The following is a 21,309-nucleotide window of genomic DNA, read 5'->3' as shown; positions in this document are numbered from 1 at the left end:
GCCTCTTGCGTGCTCCGCTTGCACCAGGCCAAAACACCGATGTCGGCCGCTTTCCATGCCTTCGCTGATTGGTGGCTACCTTTCTAATGCCACCTTCCAAATCAAGTACAGTTTTATTCTTTCAGAGATCTGACCTAGAAAATGTAGAGGTCGCAGGCTATAGCCAGCTCAGGGCATGTACTAGACCTTCCGTCCATCCTGCTTGGAATAACTGACTTTTGAGCTGCTGGTGAAGCTCACCTTCCAGGGCCTGGATAGCTCAGTCGGTAGAGCATCAGACTTTTAATCTGAGGGTCCAGGGTTCAAGTCCCTGTTCAGGCAATGCCTTTCCTTTACCCCATGCTCATTGGCCATCACTTCCGCTACCTGAGTTCCCTCTGCAACTGCTGCCTCTTGCGTGCTTTGCTTGCAGTAAGCCATAACCGAAACATCAGCCGCTTTCTGTGCATCCCCCAAACTCTCACAGCCTCCCTGCGTCTTGAATCTATTTCTCTTCAACTTTTTCTGCTGTGATATTAAACATGGATTATTCCATGCATAAAAGAGGCATCAAACCGTCAACATTATGCTGGGAATACACCATAAGTTTTTTCAGCAGATAGATGGTTCCATAGATAATTTCCAACATGTCCGATCTTATTATCGATCCTTTTTCTCATCGATTTCTCATAGAAATGAATGGAAATTGATCAGAAAAGATAAGAATCGGAAAGTCGATCGGAAATAAGATCGGATAGTAATCGACTGAAAAATGTCGTCGTGTATTCCCAGCATTAGAGTAATTCGCCGGATCCCTTCTCCAGCCTGCACATCTACCCTCAAAGCAGCAATGGAAGGAGCTTCATGCTTACCATGAGCATCAGAAAATTAACAGCTCACGTACCATCTCTCTCCTCCAGTAACCTGCAACCACCAAGACTTTGGCCAACTCCCAAGCACCTCTAGCCAGCGCAGCTTACCAGTACTTCCAGGCACAATAATCACAGGCCCAATTATCAGCACACATGGCAGTGACGTAGACTCATTACTCCATTTTTCAAATTGTATTTTTCATGTATTTTACAAGTGCGGGACTGGCCCACTTGGCAGCCTGCTCCACAAAACACTATGCTGGCATCCCTGGCAGGCTTTGTTTTGCCCTCTTTGCCGCCTTTTCAAATGCTAAGACTCTTTAGCCGCTTATTAACAATGCTTGCTTAGTGGCTGTCTAATTAGCATATGGCATCCCATGATCCTCAGCGGAACACTGTAAACTGCGTTTGTCTCTCCTTAAGGTGATTCCTTTATCCAAGAAAGAGGGGATATTTGCTGGCATTAGCTTGGCTAACTTTGCGCAGTGGCAGTATCATAGCCAATGAGGTTCAACCGAGGCGTGATTATTGCTAATTGAAAACTTTTCCCAATACCCCGCCATGATGACTTGAAATATAGTCAGCATCGGCAATTTTTGACAGTCTCTTCGGAGACTGATTAAGGTGTTTACCAACAGAGAAAGGATTATCTTCAAGGTGCATGATGACTGAGCAGTGCTCGTGTGGTAGTACCGTGGCTGGCACAATAACAACATTTCGTAGCACCTCTTATCTCCAAATCAGTCTTGGCCACAAAATGCTCACTTGTCAGCGTTCTTTCATGAGGGTGAGGTCCAGTGTCTTACTCTCTGGCAAATTTATAAACACCAGCAGGATGACTAAAATGACAAAAGTCCACTTTTCATCTGCAGGTTGCTACTTTTCTAATGCCACATTCCTAAGAGAGAGAACAGTGTTGTTTCTCAGAGGTCTGGCCTGAAAAATTTCGAGGTCACAATCACAAGCTCCATTTATTTGCGCTAGATACGATCCCGTGGCCTCTCGCTAGCTCTTTCTGCAAGCGTTGTTGGGGTGCTCAGAAACAGAGCACCGCTGACATTTAGGTTTCGCCGGCCTATAGCTTCTTCTGGCTGGTGTACCATTGTTTTAAAAGTGTCAACAATCAGCCAAGGTGAAGAACCTGATGGTTGAAGGAAACAACAGCGCATTCTGCTGTTTCCCGGCTATCTCGGTGCTATAGACTGCTCATGACTTGCACTAGACCTTAACTTGCGCCCAGCCTGGAAATACTGTAGCTAAACTTTGAGCTGCTGGTGATTGCACCTTTTCAGAGCCTGGATAGCTCAGTCGGTAGAGCATCAGACTTTTAATCTGAGGGTCCAGGGTTCAAGTCCCTGTTCAGGCGATGCTCTCTGCCTTTTGTTATGCTTCGTGTCCTCTCCCTATCTTCCTCAACTGCAGCCTCTTGCGTGCTCCGCTTGCACCAGGCCAAAACACCGATGTCGTCCGCTTTCCATGCCTTCGCTGATTGGTGGCTACCTTTCTAATGCCACCTTCCAAATCAAGTACAGTTTTATTCTTTCAGAGATCTGACCTAGAAAATGTAGAGGTCGCAGGCTATAGCCAGCTCAGGGCATGTACTAGACCTTCCGTCCATCCTGCTTGGAATAACTGACTTTTGAGCTGCTGGTGAAGCTCACCTTCCAGGGCCTAGATAGCTCAGTCGGTAGAGCATCAGACTTTTAATCTGAGGGTCCAGGGTTCAAGTCCCTGTTCAGGCGATGCCTTTCCTTTACCCCATGCTCATTGGCCATCACTTCCGCTACCTGAGTTCCCTCTGCAACTGCTGCCTCTTGCGTGCTTTGCTTGCAGTAAGTCATAACCGAAACATCAGCCGCTTTCTGTGCATCCCCCGAACTCTCACAGCCTCCCTGCGTCTTGAATCTATTTCTCTTCAACTTTTTCTGCTGTGATATTAAACATGGATTATTCCATGCATAAAAGAGGCATCAAACCGTCAACATTATGCTGGGAATACACCATAAGTTTTTTCAGCAGATAGATGGTTCCATAGATAATTTCCAACATGTCCGATCTTATTATCGATCCTTTTTCTCATCGATTTCTCATAGAAATGAATGGAAATTGATCACAAAAGATAAGATCGGATAGTAATCGACTGAAAAATGTCGTCGTGTATTCCCAGCATTAGAGTAATTCGCCGGATCCCTTCTCCAGCCTGCACATCTACCCTCAAAGCAGCAATGGAAGGAGCTTCATGCTTACCATGAGCATCAGAAAATTAACAGCTCACGTACCATCTCTCTCCTCCAGTAACCTGCAACCACCAAGACTTTGGCCAACTCCCAAGCACCTCTAGCCAGCGCAGCTTACCAGTACTTCCACGCACAATAATCACAGGCCCAATTATCAGCACACATGGCAGTGACGTAGACTCATTACTCCATTTTTCAAATTGTATTTTTCATGTATTTTACAAGTGCGGGACTGGCCCACTTGGCAGCCTGCTCCACAAAACACTATGCTGGCATCCCTGGCAGGCTTTGTTTTGCCCTCTTTGTCGCCTTTTCAAATGCTAAGACTCTTTAGCCGCTTATTAACAATGCTTGTTTAGTGGCTGTCTAATTAGCATATGGCATCCCATGATCCTCAGCGGAACACTGTAAACTGCGTTTGTCTCTCCTTAAGGTGATTCCTTTATCCAAGAAAGAGGGGATATTTGCTGGCATTAGCTTGGCTAACTTTGCGCAGTGGCAGTATCATAGCCAATGAGGTTCAACTGAGGCGTGATTATTGCTAATTGAAAACTTTTCCCAATACCCCGCCATGATGACTTGAAATATAGTCAGCATCGGCAATTTTTGACAGTCTCTTTGGAGACTGACTAAGGTGTTTACCAACAGAGAAAGGATTATCTTCAAGGTGCATGATGACTGAGCAGTGCTCGTGTGGTAGTACCGTGGCTGGCACAATAACAACATTTCGTAGCACCTCTTATCTCCAAATCAGTCTTGGCAACAAAATGCTCACTTGTCAGCGTTCTTTCATGAGGGTGAGGTCCAGTGTCTTACTCTCTGGCAAATTTATAAACACCAGCAGGATGACTAAAATGACAAAAGTCCACTTTTCATCTGCAGGTTGCTACTTTTCTAATGCCACATTCCTAAGAGAGAGAACAGTGTTGTTTCTCAGAGGTCTGGCCTGAAAAATTTGGAGGTCACAAGCTCCATTTATTTGCGCTAGATACGATCCCGTGGCCTCTCGCTAGCTCTTTCTGCAAGCGTTGTTGGGGTGCTCAGAAACAGAGCACCGCTGACATTTAGGTTTCGCCGGCCTATAGCTTCTTCTGGCTGGTGTACCATTGTTTTAAAAGTGTCAACAATCAGCCAAGGTGAAGAACCTGATGGTTGAAGGAAACAACAGCGCATTCTGCTGTTTCCCGGCTATCTCGGTGCTATAGACTGCTCATGACTTGCACTAGACCTTAACTTGCGCTCAGCCTGGAAATACTGTAGCTAAACTTTGAGCTGCTGGTGATCGCACCTTTTTAAGAGCCTGGATAGCTCAGTCGGTAGAGCATCAGACTTTTAATCTGAGGGTCCAGCGTTCAAGTCCCTGTTCAGGCGATGCTCTCTGCCTTTCGTTATGCTTCGTGTCCTCTCCCTATCTTCCTCAACTGCAGCCTCTTGCGTGCTCCGCTTGCACCAGGCCAAAACACCGATGTCGGCCGCTTTCCATGCCTTCGCTGATTGGTGGCTACCTTTCTAATGCACCCTTCCAAATCAAGTACAGTTTTATTCTTTCAGAGATCTGACCTAGAAAATGTAGAGGTCGCAGGCTATAGCCAGCTCAGGGCATGTACTAGACCTTCCGTCCATCCTGCTTGGAATAACTGACTTTTGAGCTGCTGGTGAAGCTCACCTTCCAGGGCCTGGATAGCTCAGTCGGTAGAGCATCAGACTTTTAATCTGAGGGTCCAGGGTTCAAGTCCCTGTTCAGGTGATGCATTTCCTTTACCCCATGCTCATTGGCCATCACTTCCGCTACCTGAGTTCCCTCTGCAACTGCTGCCTCTTGCGTGCTTTGCTTGCAGTAAGCCATAACCGAAACATCAGCCGCTTTCTGTGCATCCCCCGAACTCTCACAGCCTCCCTGCGTCTTGAATCTATTTCTCTTCAACTTTTTCTGCTGTGATATTAAACATGGATTATTCCATGCATAAAAGAGGCATCAAACCGTCAACATTATGCTGGGAATACACCATAAGTTTTTTCAGCAGATAGATGGTTCCATAGATAATTTCCAACATGTCCGATCTTATTATCGATCCTTTTTCTCATCGATTTCTCATAGAAATGAATGGAAATTGATCAGAAAAGATAAGAATCGGAAAGTCGATCGGAAATAAGATCGGATAGTAATCGACTGAAAAATGTCGTCGTGTATTCCCAGCATTAGAGTAATTCGCCGGATCCCTTCTCCAGCCTGCACATCTACCCTCAAAGCAGCAATGGAAGGAGCTTCATGCTTACCATGAGCATCAGAAAATTAACAGCTCACGTACCATCTCTCTCCTCCAGTAACCTGCAACCACCAAGACTTTGGCCAACTCCCAAGCACCTCTAGCCAGCGCAGCTTACCAGCACTTCCAGGCCCAATTATCAGCACACATGGCAGTGACGTAGACTCATTACTCCATTTTTCAAATTGTATTTTTCATGTATTTTACAAGTGCGGGACTGGCCCACTTGGCAGCCTGCTCCACAAAACACTATGCTGGCATCCCTGGCAGGCTTTGTTTTTCCCTCTTTGCCGCCTTTTCAAATGCTAAGACTCTTTAGCCGCTTATTAACCATGCTTGTTTAGTGGCTGTCTAATTAGCATATGGCATCCCATGATCCTCAGCGGAACACTGTAAACTGCGTTTGTCTCTCCTTAAGGTGATTCCTTTATCCAAGAAAGAGGGGATATTTGCTGGCATTAGTTTGGCTAACTTTGCGCAGTGGCAGTATCATAGCCAATGAGGTTCAACCGAGGCGTGATTATTGCTAATTGAAAACTTTTCCCAATACCCCGCCATGATGACTTTAAATATAGTCAGCGTCGGCAATTTTTGACAGTCTCTTCGGAGACTGACTAAGGTGTTTACCAACAGAGAAAGGATTATCTTCAAGGTGCATGATGACTGAGCAGTGCTCGTGTGGTAGTACCGTGGCTGGCACAATAACAACATTTCGTAGCACCTCTTATCTCCAAATCAGTCTTGGCCACAAAATGCTCACTTGTCAGCGTTCTGTAATAAGACGGCGGCCTGACCGCATTCAGCAAGCGGAACGCGGAGGTTTGGCCGCGTCCGCATCAGCGGCACCATCCACCACATGGTCGCATGCGGAACGCGGAGAAACATCCGCATCGGCGTTGCGATCCACCGTTCGGTCACAGGCCTCTCGGCGTACTTTACGTCGAGGCTGTGGTCCGGTTCTTCCCTCACAGGCCTCAGGGCCTGCCACACACCAACGCTATCCTCAATCCAGTCTGGACCCCGTAGGGGCTGCGCGCGTGTGCAATAAAGCCTTTTATACTCTTAGAAGGAGAGTCAGCTGACCAGCTGGTCAGCTGACCTCAGTAAGGTCCTTGAGCTGTGCTGCAAGGTCCTTGAACTGTGTTGTGATTGGCTGATTGGCTGGGCGGGCTGGTTGAGCCCAGCACAGTATAAAAGCAGGCATTCTGTCAGTTGCAAGTTGTCTGCAGTAAGCGTTACTTTGTGATAGCCCTCAGACCTTAGCTAGATCCGAGAGAGACAGTCCTAGCTGGAGCGAGGCTCCTGTCTCTCATCAGTCAGTCTTTGTTGTTTTCCTGATTATTGTATATTTGTATGTAACCTGATCTCTGTTATAGTCAGCCAGTCAGTTGATCTAATAGTCAGCCAGATAGTGATCTGACAGTCAGTACCATCGTGGGCCAAGTGCGGCTTGCCGTAACTAGCCCACAACAGTCAGATTTGTTATTTTCCTGATCTGCGACATATATTGGTTTTGCCAATATATTCGCAAGCACTATTGTTATCTGTGCCATTTTCTGATCTCCCGTTGCCGAACCTCTGCTTGTCTATTTCACTACGAGTTCGGCTTTCTGACTTTGTACCTCCGCCTATCTGATTTCCGTTACTGACCTTGGCTAGATTTCTGACTTTGCCCCCTTTAGTGGTTCTCCCACTAAAGGGTTTATTCTGCTGAATCCCTCCTTGCGGAGGTCTCAGTGGTTCCCCAGTATATCATTGCTGCTGGGGAACGCGATTCTAGCGTTACGTCATCTAGTCGCAGAATCGCACACACTGCGTTTCTCTTTTAGAGGTACCCAGTCCTCTTAAAGATATCAGTGTGGTGGGTTTTCCACTGTTGTTATACCCGGTATCCAGAGTTACAAATAAATATCCGCATTATTGGCGATTCCGCAGATCGCCACATAATCGGATATATCAGCATTATTGGTGATACTGCGGATCACCAACAATCTGAATACTCTGAGTGTGCACCAAACACCACACATTGTTACAGTACTGCAGACCATATTATGAATATGGAAGGTCTGGTGGAACGATTGAATATGCTGTCAGCCACTATTGGAGAACTGTCCAAAACTGTGACCTTACAGCAAGCTCAGATCTCCCAGCTTACAGAGAGAATTAATGCCCTGTCTCCACCAGTGGTTCAACCTTCCCCTCACACAGTCGAGCCCAAGATGCCCCTTCCGGAAAAATTTTCTGGCTCACGGGCCGACTTTAGTAACTTTAGAAATCGCTGTTTAGCATATTTCCAGATGAAACCTGTGTCATCCGGTTCAGAGGCACAGAGGGTTACTCTGATTAGGACCCTCTTACAGGGAGATTCCCAGACCTGGGCATTTAGCCTTCCCGAAGGTCATACTGCCTTGTCATCGGTGTCTGAATTCTTTAAAGCGATGGCCATTATCTACGATGATCCCGACATCGCCGGCACAGCCGAGCGCAAGCTCAGGGAACTTAAACAAGGTAGTCGCATGGTTGAGGAGTATGCGGCAGAGTTCAGGAAGTGGGCAGTCTCAGTGAGGTGGGATCAATTCACACTATTAGACACGTTTATGAATGGGTTATCTGATTCCATCTCTGATGTCATCATAAGCCACCCTGAACCGAAAAGTTTAGATGAGGCCATAACACTGTCCATTAAAATTGATAGACGTATTCAATATCATAAGAAGGGCAGATCTTTAGCACTCGCCAGGGTGTCCCATGCGGTTAGTCCTCCTGAGGTCTCGGAGGAGGAACCGATGCAATTGGGGCATGGCCATCTGACAGGGTCTGAGAGAGCTAGGAGAATGAAGGAGGGACTATGTCTATACTGTGGGGAGAAGGGTCACCGAGTGCAGAAGTGCAGCAAGAGGACGGGAAACTTGTCTGCTTAGGGCTGGTTGGAGGTACCACCCTAAGCGAGCCAACCCTACCTCCATATCACAGTAAGATCTTGCTGCCTTGTTCCCTTCAATGGGAGAATCAAGTTTGTCACACGTCTGCATTCATCGACTCGGGCTCCGCCGCCAATTTCATAGATCGTGATCTAGCTTTGAGGTTCAATATCCCCATTCTCCCCATTCAGAAGCATATCTATGTCACTGCAATCGATGACTCCCCACTGCAAGACAAGTCACCTCTTTGTCAAACTCCATTTCTCACCCTCCAGATTGGGGTTCTTCACACAGAAAACATTCAGTTCTTTGTTTTAAAGATGGCCACCTCATCAGTCATCCTGGGTCTCCCTTGGCTGAGGAAGCATTCTCCCCAGATAAATTGGAGAGAGGGACAACTGTCTGCATGGTCACACTATTGTCAGGAGAATTGTTTAGGGTCTGTATCAGTCTGTTCCTCTGAGGTTCACGTTGAAGGGGTTCCACCTCAGTATTCTGAATTCAGTGACGTGTTTTGTGCCCGGTCTGCGGACAGGTTGCCTCCCCATAGACCCTATGACTGTCCTGTTGAGCTGAGACCAGGTACTATGCCCCCTCGGGGACGGTTGTACAATCTTTCTGGTCCCGAGAAGATCGCGATGAAGGATTATATCAGGGAGAACTTGGAGAAGGGCTTTATCCGTCCTTCCAAGTCCCCTGCGGGAGCGGGGTTCTTCTTTGTTAAGAAGAAAGACGGTGGTCTTCGCCCGTGTATAGATTATAGACAACTTAACAAGATCACCATCAAAAACCGTTACCCTCTCCCACTCATCGACGATCTATTCTCACAGATTACTGATGCCTGTGTTTTTTCCAAGTTGGACCTGAGGGGGGCATATAACCTTATTCGTATCCGAGAAGACGACGAGTGGAAGACCGCGTTTAATACACCTGACGGTCACTATGAGTACCTTGTCATGCCCTTCGGGTTATGCAATGCCCTGGCGGTCTTTCAGGAGTTTGTCAATGATATCTTTAGAGATGTATCAGGCAGATTCTTAGTGGTTTATCTTGACGACATTTTAATTTTTTCGAAAGACTTGCAGCAGCATAGGCAGCATGTTAGGTTTGTCCTCCAAAAACTACGTGAGAACCAATTATACGCCAAGTTGGAGAAATTTATTTTCGAAGTCAGGGAGGTAGCCTTTCTGGGATACATTATCTCCACATCTGGGTTGGCAATGGATCCTAGTAAGGTCGCAGCAGTCCTGGAATGGCCACAGCCTTCAGGCCTCAAGGCACTGCAAAGGTTTTTGGGATTCGCCAACTATTACAGGAGGTTCATTAAGGGGTACTCTTCGGTGGTGGCCCCTATGACTCAGTTGACAAGAAAGGGGGTTGATGCTAGTAACTGGCCATCTGAAGCAGTTAAGGCCTTTGAGTTGTTGAAAGCAGCCTTCTGTTCCGCTCCCATCTTGCGTCATCCTGACGTCACCCGCCCCTTTATTGTGGAGGTGGATGCATCCGATGTAGGAGTCGGCGCAGTTTTATCGCAGGCTTTTGGCCCGGATGGTAAGGTCCATCCGTGTGCATACTTCTCAAGGAGGTTTGCGCCCGCGGAGAAAAATTATGATGTGTGGAATCGAGAGCTGTTGGCCATCAAACTGGCACTGGAGGAGTGGCGCCATTGGTTGGAAGGGGCAGAGTTCCCTTTTACAGTGTATACAGATCACAAAAACCTTGAATACATCGAGAAAGCTAAGAGGTTAACGCCCAGACAGGCCAGATGGGCGCTTTTCTTTTCTCGTTTTGATTTTGTGATCACGTATAGGCCAGGTGACAAGAACGTTTGTTAAGCTTGGGGGTGTAATCTCCACAGTCAGCATACAACACATAAGCTGACGTGAAGGAGGTACACACACCAGCACAAGGGATCAGGATATCCCCAGTTTAGTGGAGGAGAGGACTGACTCCAATAGGAGATTGTGGTGCACAGAGCCGGTGCAGATCTGAACAGCCACAAACACTTTCGTAATAACGTCTCAGCGCAAAGTAGCGCTGAGCGCATAAACCAGGACTGAGGAGATCAGGACAGGTAGACAGAATGAACGCTTGCTAGCTAGCGATTACTTAGCGACAGCAAACGTCCAAAACCAGACAGACTGGAATGAGGCAGCCAATGCGTTGCGGCGATGGCGTGCCTCACAAAGACAGGACAGGAGAGACAGGAAATAGCAGGATCGAGATAGATGAACGTAACACAGATAAATATACAATAAGTATGTTTTCCTAGCGTATTACAATTACAGCTATCAATGAAACTATTCGTAACGTCTGACTAACATATGTATATATTGGCAATGAACCGATATATGACATAAGCAGGAACTCTGACTAAGACTGAAGTAATACAGGGAACAGGACTCAGAAGGATTCGCTATCTCTTCGCAGAGATGAACGCAATCCACAAACAGGACCAGGAACAGGATTCAGAAGGATTCGTTATCTCTTCGCAGAGATGAACGCAATCCACAAACAGGACCAGGAACAGGATAACTAGCTCAGCACGGGTGTTCACGATACGCGCAAACTACCAAAACGTGCTGGAAAACTGACTAACTGAACACAGGAAATAAACAGTTCGTGTACGTATATATCAGCGACACTGATATATTAACGTAACACGAATACAAGGAAAATAACAAAATGCGCAAGTATGCGTATATATTGGCGATGAACCAATATATGACACAAGACAAGCAAGTAGCAACTTCTAGAACAAGAGCAGAACTAGGAGGACTCGCTGACCCCTTCGCAGGAGTCAGCGCAGTCCACACGGACCAGGAACGAGGTGGGGCACGAGCAGAGTAACAGATAGAGTCTGAAACTATGGTAGCCCATGAGGCATTGCAGGAAGCAGTTCTTTATACTGAGGTCATCCAATGGGAGCAGACCTGCAGACTCCCACACAAGTGAATGGTAATTAATCACAGGCTGATAGCAGGAAAAGGCAGACAATGATATGCAGCCTGCAGGAAAGGGACCGCCCCTCCACTGCAGCAGACAATGTTTGTTTACACAAAAGCATATTAAACTGTCATTAACTTCAGAGCGACTGCAGATGGAATCAGCAACTAGTTTAAGTGCAAACCAAACTATGCAAGCAAATGCATGTAATGACATTAGAACTGTTTGGTTTGCAATACCACTGCAGTCAGCAGTAAACGCTGCAGAAGCGATCATAACAGTACCCCCTCCCTTAAACGCGGCCTCTGGACGCCTATGAAAACTGACATATTTCTCCTGAACCACCCAAACCAAAAAATCAGAAGTGGGAAATCCAGCAAACTGATCTGACTGAAAATTCATGAAGGTCGGATCCGTCCGACAAAACCAAATTCCCAAATCAGTCTCACCAAAACTAGACCAATTGGAACCAGAACCTACCGAACCATGCCCGTCAGCACTACAAGCCTCAGTGTGATACCCATCAGAACCACGACTTCCAGAGAAAAGCCCCCAGAAACTCTCTGAGCGATACCCACCGCCTTCCCGGGACTGTCCAAAAACGCCAAAGCCTTTGCAATGCCCACCGGAACTGTCCCCACCAACACAAAACCCACCGTTGAACCAGTCCAAGGTACCAGGACAAGTTTCCTTAGAGATCTCCCAGAACACTTGGAAGCTCCAAAGAGATCCCCACAGGTCAGAACGCCCCTTAGGCTCACATGGAGAACTATCAAGAACCCCTATGGAACCCAGGGCAACTCTAGAGTCAGGGTCACAAGGACAAACATCAAGATCAGGGTTTTTAGGGACCAGAACCATCTCTGGGCATGCAGGCCAACCGGCAACATCAGAACATGTCTCCACTAGGGAAGCGTGTGAGCACGCCAACACAGACACACTTGGGCACTCTGGCATACGAAGCACATCTGGGCACACCGGCACAAGAGAGACTTCTGGGCATGTCAAGGAACTGAAAACCTCAAAGTCAGTCAAGGTAAGACCGAAACCAGGACTGGGCAAAAAAAAATCATCATGACTAGACTTCACAGTTACTGGATTCTCACTAAAAAATGCAGGATCAGACTTAGATGTCTCTGATTCCAGCAAAGTTATTAACAAATCATGTTCAGGGGCATTTACAAGACAGGACAAATCTTCTGATGTATGCACCGAACTAGACAGGGTTCCCATAACTTCTTCTGGACTAGACAGAGACTCATCAAATACACTGGATTGGAGCTCATGAAGGGCTGCAAAACAAGTCAGTAGTGCAGCAATCCCCACTGAACTAGGCAAAACTGAGTAACTCACTGGACAGGAAGGGGACTCAGGAACTTCTGCCACACCGGCCAGAGAACCAGAATTTTCCAGGATACAGGGCTGGGTTTCAGAAACACTCATTACCCGGACTGAAATTCTGAGATTTCTATTATTTTTTCCAGCGAGTCAGAATTATCCATGTTACAGGGCAAGACTTTTGAAACATTCAGAGGACAGGGCTGGAGTTCCTCGGCTGTTACAACACTGGAGAGGGACTCAACAACATTGGTTAAATCAGACTGTGTACAGGGCAAGGTATCTAACACACTTGCTGACGAGGACAATATTTCAATGGCTTCTGCTTCGCTGGGCAGAAATTCATCAAGTTTTATTAGAGCAGACTGTAATTCCAAAACAGCTGCTAGACAAGTGAATATTACTGCAACACCAACTGAGGTAAGCAGTGCTTCAGCCTCCTCTGCTAGAGGGTTTAAAGTATCCAAAGTACTGGGTGAAGCATAAGACTCTGCGACCACAGCTTCACTGGACAGAATCACTGAACAGTCCATATTGCAGGGCAAAACCATGGAAGCACCTGCTGGACAGCATAATGATTCTGTGACCTGAGTTTCATTGGAGAGATCTACTGCACAATTCATGGTACAGGGCAAATTTATTGGAAAATTTTCTGAACAAGGTAATAATTCTGCGATTTCAGGTTCACATAGCAGATGCTCTGAGCTATTCACGAAACTAGAGCGAGGTGTAGAAACAGGAAGATCAAGACACAATGTTTGCGCATCTGAATCACCATTCATTTGTAAAATTGGAAAATTCAGATGCTGGGGTTCTGAGTTTACTAGACAGGATTGCTGGGACTCGGAAACTGATGTAGTGCATCTATTGGCATCTGCTGGATCAGACAGGAGTTGAACTTTATTAACACAGGTAATTTCTGCAGAAGTGTTTGCAGAGACAGGCAAGATTTTTCTGGTGTCTGTTTCACTAAACAAAGAGTCATGAGTACTGGCTAGGCTGGACTCGAAAGTCAGCAGGACCTCTGGGTCCTCTGCTGAGAAATTTGTGCAGGGCAAGATTAAGGAAGTATTAGTAATTTCTGTCTTACTGGGAAGTAACACTGAGTTATCCATGGTACAGGGTGGAATTACAGGAACTTCAATTTCACACAAAAGGAGCTCTGAATCACTCGCTGAATCAGCCAAAGGTGCTGAAGCAGGCGAGTCCTCAGGAACTGAGGAAGTGGAACAATCTCCACTTGACAGTGTGTCTTCCCTGGTATCAACTGATTGAATTGCATAAAAATCGTCCAGAATCATTCTCCACACATCGATCAATGGAGCCACAAAGTCATACCCACACACACCAGTTTTTATTAGGTTATAGGCAGACTTAATGCATGCATTCAATACTAATTCACTTTTTGCACTGTAAAACTGACAAAATGAACTTGCATCTTTCTTCCATTCATAGACCAGAGCTTCCATCTCTCCTTTCTCAAATGGAGGATCCCATGCATATTTAACAGCTGAGCATTCCGGCTGATCATAGTTTGCAAATGTGTTAGTGGCAGAAACATACATTGGGTTATTTAGCAGGTGATTGGCCGATTTCTTATTCCTAAGGATCTCCAATACCTGTAGCAAGTATTGAACTGTAGTGTATGCAAATTTCCCTTGCTGCACGAATAAATTGATCTGTTCAATACTCTGTAATATATCTTCATAATCATATTCAGATAATTCATTTAAACAAGAACTTTTATTTTCCCTGGCTAGCAATGAAAGTTCATTAGTAGTTTCATAGGTCCATTTGACTCCCCTGAATGGTGACTGAATTTCATTATCTACTACTGGCGGAGTCTCATTACAGATCTGATGCGCAGTCGCCAAGGGCAACGACTCCGCTGATTGTAACGCTTTTCTTTTGGAGCGTTTACGTTTGGCTTTAGACCCTGCTGCCTTAGCAGAAGAAAAGTTATCAGAACAATTATCTGCTTGCTGATTATTTTTGTAGGCAGTAGAAGGAGCAGCTGATTGACAAGCTGCCAGGAGCTTATCAAAAGGGCTAGGCAAATCGATTTTGCGCAGCCAGTTATGGATCACAAACGCTAGAAATTCCAGTGGTCTTTCTTTTAAATTGGTATGATCCAAGACATCGTAGGCCCACTGAAACAATCTTCCCTTAAATAAAACATAAACTAGCTGGGGGGCCCACGTTGAAACAGGAGTAGCCTGGAGCTCAGGATTGGCCAGGAACCTGGCACATTCAGAAAAAAACTCATTTTCTGTTTCAGAATTGAGCTTCTCAAATTTCTTAAAGGAACAGGAACCATAACAAACAGTGTCATTTTTGCTGGGAACCCCCCCCACAATGGGGATTGGTAATGGGGCTACCATAATGTTAAGCTTGGGGGTGTAATCTCCACAGTCAGCATACAACACATAAGCTGACGTGAAGGAGGTACACACACCAGCACAAGGGATCAGGATATCCCCAGTTTAGTGGAGGAGAGGACTGACTCCAATAGGAGATTGTGGTGCACAGAGCCGGTGCAGATCTGAACAGCCACAAACACTTTCGTAATAACGTCTCAGCGCAAAGTAGCGCTGAGCGCATAAACCAGGACTGAGGAGATCAGGACAGGTAGACAGAATGAACGCTTGCTAGCTAGCGATTACTTAGCGACAGCAAACGTCCAAAACCAGACAGACTGGAATGAGGCAGCCAATGCGTTGCGGCGATGGCGTGCCTCACAAAGACAGGACAGGAGAGACAGGAAATAGCAGGATCGAGATAGATGAACGTAACACAGATAAATATACAATAAGTATGTTTTCCTAGCGTATTACAATTACAGCTATCAATGAAACTATTCGTAACGTCTGACTAACATATGTATATATTGGCAATGAACCGATATATGACATAAGCAGGAACTCTGACTAAGACTGAAGTAATACAGGGAACAGGACTCAGAAGGATTCGCTATCTCTTCGCAGAGATGAACGCAATCCACAAACAGGACCAGGAACAGGATTCAGAAGGATTCGTTATCTCTTCGCAGAGATGAACGCAATCCACAAACAGGACCAGGAACAGGATAACTAGCTCAGCACGGGTGTTCACGATACGCGCAAACTACCAAAACGTGCTGGAAAACTGACTAACTGAACACAGGAAATAAACAGTTCGTGTACGTATATATCAGCGACACTGATATATTAACGTAACACGAATACAAGGAAAATAACAAAATGCGCAAGTATGCGTATATATTGGCGATGAACCAATATATGACACAAGACAAGCAAGTAGCAACTTCTAGAACAAGAGCAGAACTAGGAGGACTCGCTGACCCCTTCGCAGGAGTCAGCGCAGTCCACACGGACCAGGAACGAGGTGGGGCACGAGCAGAGTAACAGATAGAGTCTGAAACTATGGTAGCCCATGAGGCATTGCAGGAAGCAGTTCTTTATACTGAGGTCATCCAATGGGAGCAGACCTGCAGACTCCCACACAAGTGAATGGTAATTAATCACAGGCTGATAGCAGGAAAAGGCAGACAATGATATGCAGCCTGCAGGAAAGAGACTGCCCCTCCACTGCAGCAGACAATGTTTGTTTACACAAAAGCATATTAAACTGTCATTAACTTCAGAGCGACTGCAGATGGAATCAGCAACTAGTTTAAGTGCAAACCAAACTATGCAAGCAAATGCATGTAATGACATTAGAACTGTTTGGTTTGCAATACCACTGCAGTCAGCAGTAAACGCTGCAGAAGCGATCATAACAACGTTAAGGCTGATGCCTTGTCTAGGTGCTTTGAGCCTGAGTCTGCCCCATCTGCTACTCCCACTAATATCCTCCCTGAAAAGTACTTTCTGGCAGCCACTGAGATCTCGGAGGATCTTTCCAAGGTGCTTTCGGCATGTCAGGCTAATGTTCCTAAGGGGAAACCCGAGGGTCTCCTGTATGTTCCCATCCGCTTCCGAGGGCAAGTGCTACGTATGTTTCATGAACACAAGAATGTGGGACACCCGGGCATTGCCCGTACTCAGGAACTGTTGAGTAGGGCTGTCTGGTGGCCTTCTTTCATGTCCGACTGTGAGGAGTTTGTCAAGTCCTGTTCTGTCTGTGCCAGGTGCAAATCCTCCAGGAAGGCTCCAGCCGGGTCTCTCCAACCCCTGCCTTCTCCACAGGTTCCATGGTCCCACATCTCCATGGACTTTGTAGGTGAACTGCCTGAATCTGACGGTAAGACCGTCATCTGGGTCGTAACTGACAGGTTCAGTAAGATGGCACATTTTGTTGCTCTGCCCGGGTTGCCGTCTGCTCAGGATTTGGCAGAACTATTTGTGCATAACATCTTTAAGCTTCATGGAATTCCTGTGGATGTGGTTTCAGACCGAGGGGTACAGTTTGTATCTAAATTCTGGAGGTCCTTTTGCAAAGATTTGGGCATCTCTCTGTCTTTTTCGTCTGGCTACCATCCCCAGACCAATGGGCAGACAGAGAGAATCAACCAATCCCTTGAACAATTCTTGAGATGTTACGTGGCGGAGGCGCAACATCTGTGGGTGAAATTCTTGCCATTTGCTGAATTCGCTCACAATAATCTCAGGTACACATCTTCCGGGTATTCTCCATTTCAGGTCGTTTACGGTAGATCACCCAAATTCTCGTCGCTTCCAGTCAGGGAGTCACCTCTTCCGGCTCTCCAGGAGTGGCAAGGAGCCTTCAAGAAAATTTGGGAGAATGTCAGGTACAATCTGAATAAGGCCTTTAAGATCCAGAAAAAGTATGCGGACAAAAGACGTTCCATTGAATGGAACTTTGTTCCGGGGGATTTTGTTTGGGTATCCACCAAACATATCTCTCTCAGACAGCCATCGGCAAAACTGGGTCCCCGGTTTATTGGGCCTTTCCCTGTGGAAAGAAAGATTAATGATGTGACATACAGGGTGAAACTACCTGCCAGTCTGAGATGTGGCAGGACATACCATGTCTCCCTATTGAAACCTGCTGTTAGGGTAGACTCGGCTCCCCCTTCTCCTGTGGTGGTCGATGGGGAACTGGAGTATGAGGTTCAGGATATCCTGGATTCTCGCATTGTACGCAATAAAGTTCAGTATCTGGTACACTGGAAGGGGTATGGACCAGAGGAAAGATTATGGGTTCCCCTTCGAGATCTGCATGCCAAAGAGATAAGAAAGAAGTTTCATGAGTCACATCCCGGGAAGCCTGGAGAGGCATGTCCGGAGGCCACGCCTGAAAGGGGGGGTACTGTAATAAGACGGCGGCCTGACCGCATTCAGCAAGCGGAACGCGGAGGTTTGGCCGCGTCCGCATCAGCGGCACCATCCACCACATGGTCGCATGCGGAACGCGGAGAAACATCCGCATCGGCGTTGCGATCCACCGTTCGGTCACAGGCCTCTCGGCGTACTTTACGTCGAGGCTGTGGTCCGGTTCTTCCCTCACAGGCCTCAGGGCCTGCCACACACCAACGCTATCCTCAATCCAGTCTGGACCCCGTAGGGGCTGCGCGCGTGTGCAATAAAGCCTTTTATACTCTTAGAAGGAGAGTCAGCTGACCAGCTGGTCAGCTGACCTCAGTAAGGTCCTTGAGCTGTGCTGCAAGGTCCTTGAACTGTGTTGTGATTGGCTGATTGGCTGGGCGGGCTGGTTGAGCCCAGCACAGTATAAAAGCAGGCATTCTGTCAGTTGCAAGTTGTCTGCAGTAAGCGTTACTTTGTGATAGCCCTCAGACCTTAGCTAGATCCGAGAGAGACAGTCCTAGCTGGAGCGAGGCTCCTGTCTCTCATCAGTCAGTCTTTGTTGTTTTCCTGATTATTGTATATTTGTATGTAACCTGATCTCTGTTATAGTCAGCCAGTCAGTTGATCTAATAGTCAGCCAGATAGTGATCTGACAGTCAGTACCATCGTGGGCCAAGTGCGGCTTGCCGTAACTAGCCCACAACAGTCAGATTTGTTATTTTCCTGATCTGCGACATATATTGGTTTTGCCAATATATTAGCAAGCGCTATTGTTATCTGTGCCATTTTCTGATCTCCCGTTGCCGAACCTCTGCTTGTCTATTTCACTACGAGTTCGGCTTTCTGACTTTGTACCTCCGCCTATCTGATTTTCGTTACTGACCTTGGCTAGATTTCTGACTTTGCCCCCTTTAGTGGTTCTCCCACTAAAGGGTTTATTCTGCTGAATCCCTCCTTGCGGAGGTCTCAGTGGTTCCCCAGTATATCATTGCTGCTGGGGAACGCGATTCTAGCGTTACGTCATCTAGTCGCAGAATCGCACACACTGCGTTTCTCTTTTAGAGGTACCCAGTCCTCTTAAAGATATCAGTGTGGTGGGTTTTCCACTGTTGTTATACCCGGTATCCAGAGTTACAAATAAATATCCGCATTATTGGCGATTCCGCAGATCGCCACATAATCGGATATATCAGCATTATTGGTGATACTGCGGATCACCAACAATCTGAATACTCTGAGTGTGCACCAAACACCACACATTGTTACACGTTCTTTCATGAGGGTGAGGTCCAGTGTCTTACTCTCTGGCAAATTTATAAACACCAGCAGGATGACTAAAATGACAAAAGTCCACTTTTCATCTGCAGGTTGCTACTTTTCTAATGCCACATTCCTAAGAGAGAGAACAGTGTTGTTTCTCAGAGGTCTGGCCTGAAAAATTTGGAGGTCACAAGCTCCATTTATTTGCGCTAGATACGATCCCGTGGCCTCTCGCTAGCTCTTTCTGCAAGCGTTGTTGGGGTGCTCAGAAACAGAGCACCGCTGACATTTAGGTTTCGCCGGCCTATAGCTTCTTCTGGCTGGTGTACCATTGTTTTAAAAGTGTCAACAATCAGCCAAGGTGAAGAACCTGATGGTTGAAGGAAACAACAGCGCATTCTGCTGTTTCCCAGCTATCTCGGTGCTATAGACTGCTCATGACTTGCACTAGACCTTAACTTGCGCTCAGCCTGGAAATACTGTAGCTAAACTTTGAGCTGCTGGTGATCGCACCTTTTCAGAGCCTGGATAGCTCAGTCGGTAGAGCATCAGACTTTTAATCTGAGGGTCCAGGGTTCAAGTCCCTGTTCAGGCGATGCTCTCTGCCTTTCGTTATGCTTCGTGTCCTCTCCCTATCTTCCTCAATTGCAGCCTCTTGCGTGCTCCGCTTGCACCAGGCCAAAACACCGATGTCGGCCGCTTTCCATGCCTTCGCTGATTGGTGGCTACCTTTCTAATGCACCCTTCCAAATCAAGTACAGTTTTATTCTTTCAGAGATCTGACCTAGAAAATGTAGAGGTCGCAGGCTATAGCCAGCTCAGGGCATGTACTAGACCTTCCGTCCATCCTGCTTGGAATAACTGACTTTTGAGCTGCTGGTGGAGCTCACCTTCCAGGGCCTGGATAGCTCAGTTGGTAGAGCATCAGACTTTTAATCTGAGGGTCCAGGGTTCAAGTCCCTGTTCAGGCGATGCCTTTCCTTTACCCCATGCTCATTGGCCATCACTTCCGCTACCTGAGTTCCCTCTGCAACTGCTGCCTCTTGCGTGCTTTGCTTGCAGTAAGCCATAACCGAAACATCAGCCGCTTTCTGTGCATCCCCCGAACTCTCACAGCCTCCCTGCGTCTTGAATCTATTTCTCTTCAACTTTTTCTGCTGTGATATTAAACATGGATTATTCCATGCATAAAAGAGGCATCAAACCGTCAACATTATGCTGGGAATACACCATAAGTTTTTTCAGCAGATAGATGGTTCCATAGATAATTTCCAACATGTCCGATCTTATTATCGATCCTTTTTCTCATCGATTTCTCATAGAAATGAATGGAAATTGATCAGAAAAGATAAGAATCGGAAAGTCGATCGGAAATAAGATCGGATAGTAATCGACTGAAAAATGTCGTCGTGTATTCCCAGCATTAGAGTAATTCGCCGGATCCCTTCTCCAGCCTGCACATCTACCCTCAAAGCAGCAATGGAAGGAGCTTCATGCTTACCATGAGCATCAGAAAATTAACAGCTCACGTACCATCTCTCTCCTCCAGTAACCTGCAACCACCAAGACTTTGGCCAACTCCCAAGCACCTCTAGCCAGCGCAGCTTACCAGTACTTCCAGGCACAATAATCACAGGCCCAATTATCAGCACACATGGCAGTGACGTAGACTCATTACTCCATTTTTCAAATTGTATTTTTCATGTATTTTACAAGTGCGGGACTGGCCCACTTGGCAGCCTGCTCCACAAAACACTATGCTGGCATCCCTGGCAGGCTTTGTTTTGCCCTCTTTGCCGCCTTTTCAAATGCTAAGACTCTTTAGCCGCTTATTAACAATGCTTGTTTAGTGGCTGTCTAATTAGCATATGGCATCCCATGATCCTCAGCGGAACACTGTAAACTGCGTTTGTCTCTCCTTAAGGTGATTCCTTTATCCAAGAAAGAGGGGATATTTGCTGGCATTAGCTTGGCTAACTTTGCGCAGTGGCAGTATCATAGCCAATGAGGTTCAACCGAGGCGTGATTATTGCTAATTGAAAACTTTTCCCAATACCCCGCCATGATGACTTGAAATATAGTCAGCGTCGGCAATTTTTGACAGTCTCTTCGGAGACTGATTAAGGTGTTTACCAACAGAGAAAGGATTATCTTCAAGGTGCATGATGACTGAGCAGTGCTCGTGTGGTAGTACCGTGGCTGGCACAATAACAACATTTCGT

At 46.6% G+C, this 21,309-nt stretch overlaps 11 non-coding genes across 11 annotated transcripts; all 11 read left to right on the top strand.

Moving 5' to 3' along the window:
• The first annotated feature begins 248 nt into the window (after positions 1–248).
• TRNAK-UUU (transfer RNA lysine (anticodon UUU)) lies at positions 249–321 on the top strand. The gene has a single exon. It is a non-coding gene; the product is annotated as a tRNA-Lys (tRNA).
• Positions 322–1,325: 1,004 nt separating this feature from the next.
• Positions 1,326–1,466, top strand: LOC137564646 (U4 spliceosomal RNA). The gene has a single exon (XR_011030735.1). It is a non-coding gene; the product is annotated as a U4 spliceosomal RNA (small nuclear RNA).
• A 678-nt stretch (positions 1,467–2,144) lies between these two features.
• On the top strand, positions 2,145–2,217 carry TRNAK-UUU (transfer RNA lysine (anticodon UUU)). Its single transcript has one exon. It is a non-coding gene; the product is annotated as a tRNA-Lys (tRNA).
• Positions 2,218–2,520: 303 nt separating this feature from the next.
• TRNAK-UUU (transfer RNA lysine (anticodon UUU)) lies at positions 2,521–2,593 on the top strand. The gene has a single exon. It is a non-coding gene; the product is annotated as a tRNA-Lys (tRNA).
• A 979-nt stretch (positions 2,594–3,572) lies between these two features.
• LOC137564685 (U4 spliceosomal RNA) lies at positions 3,573–3,713 on the top strand. Its single transcript, XR_011030770.1, has one exon. It is a non-coding gene; the product is annotated as a U4 spliceosomal RNA (small nuclear RNA).
• Positions 3,714–4,386: 673 nt separating this feature from the next.
• On the top strand, positions 4,387–4,459 carry TRNAK-UUU (transfer RNA lysine (anticodon UUU)). Its single transcript has one exon. It is a non-coding gene; the product is annotated as a tRNA-Lys (tRNA).
• A 303-nt stretch (positions 4,460–4,762) lies between these two features.
• TRNAK-UUU (transfer RNA lysine (anticodon UUU)) lies at positions 4,763–4,835 on the top strand. The gene has a single exon. It is a non-coding gene; the product is annotated as a tRNA-Lys (tRNA).
• Positions 4,836–5,824: 989 nt separating this feature from the next.
• Positions 5,825–5,965, top strand: LOC137564661 (U4 spliceosomal RNA). Its single transcript, XR_011030748.1, has one exon. It is a non-coding gene; the product is annotated as a U4 spliceosomal RNA (small nuclear RNA).
• A 13,644-nt stretch (positions 5,966–19,609) lies between these two features.
• On the top strand, positions 19,610–19,682 carry TRNAK-UUU (transfer RNA lysine (anticodon UUU)). Its single transcript has one exon. It is a non-coding gene; the product is annotated as a tRNA-Lys (tRNA).
• A 303-nt stretch (positions 19,683–19,985) lies between these two features.
• On the top strand, positions 19,986–20,058 carry TRNAK-UUU (transfer RNA lysine (anticodon UUU)). The gene has a single exon. It is a non-coding gene; the product is annotated as a tRNA-Lys (tRNA).
• A 1,004-nt stretch (positions 20,059–21,062) lies between these two features.
• LOC137564671 (U4 spliceosomal RNA) lies at positions 21,063–21,203 on the top strand. Its single transcript, XR_011030757.1, has one exon. It is a non-coding gene; the product is annotated as a U4 spliceosomal RNA (small nuclear RNA).
• Positions 21,204–21,309: the final 106 nt, after the last annotated feature.

This window comes from Hyperolius riggenbachi, chromosome 3 (genome assembly GCF_040937935.1).
Source record: "Hyperolius riggenbachi isolate aHypRig1 chromosome 3, aHypRig1.pri, whole genome shotgun sequence".
In the NCBI taxonomy this organism is placed as follows: domain Eukaryota; kingdom Metazoa; phylum Chordata; class Amphibia; order Anura; family Hyperoliidae; genus Hyperolius; species Hyperolius riggenbachi.
The sequence above is the reverse complement of the archived record's forward strand: the minus strand, read 5'-3'. Positions and strand labels throughout refer to the sequence as shown.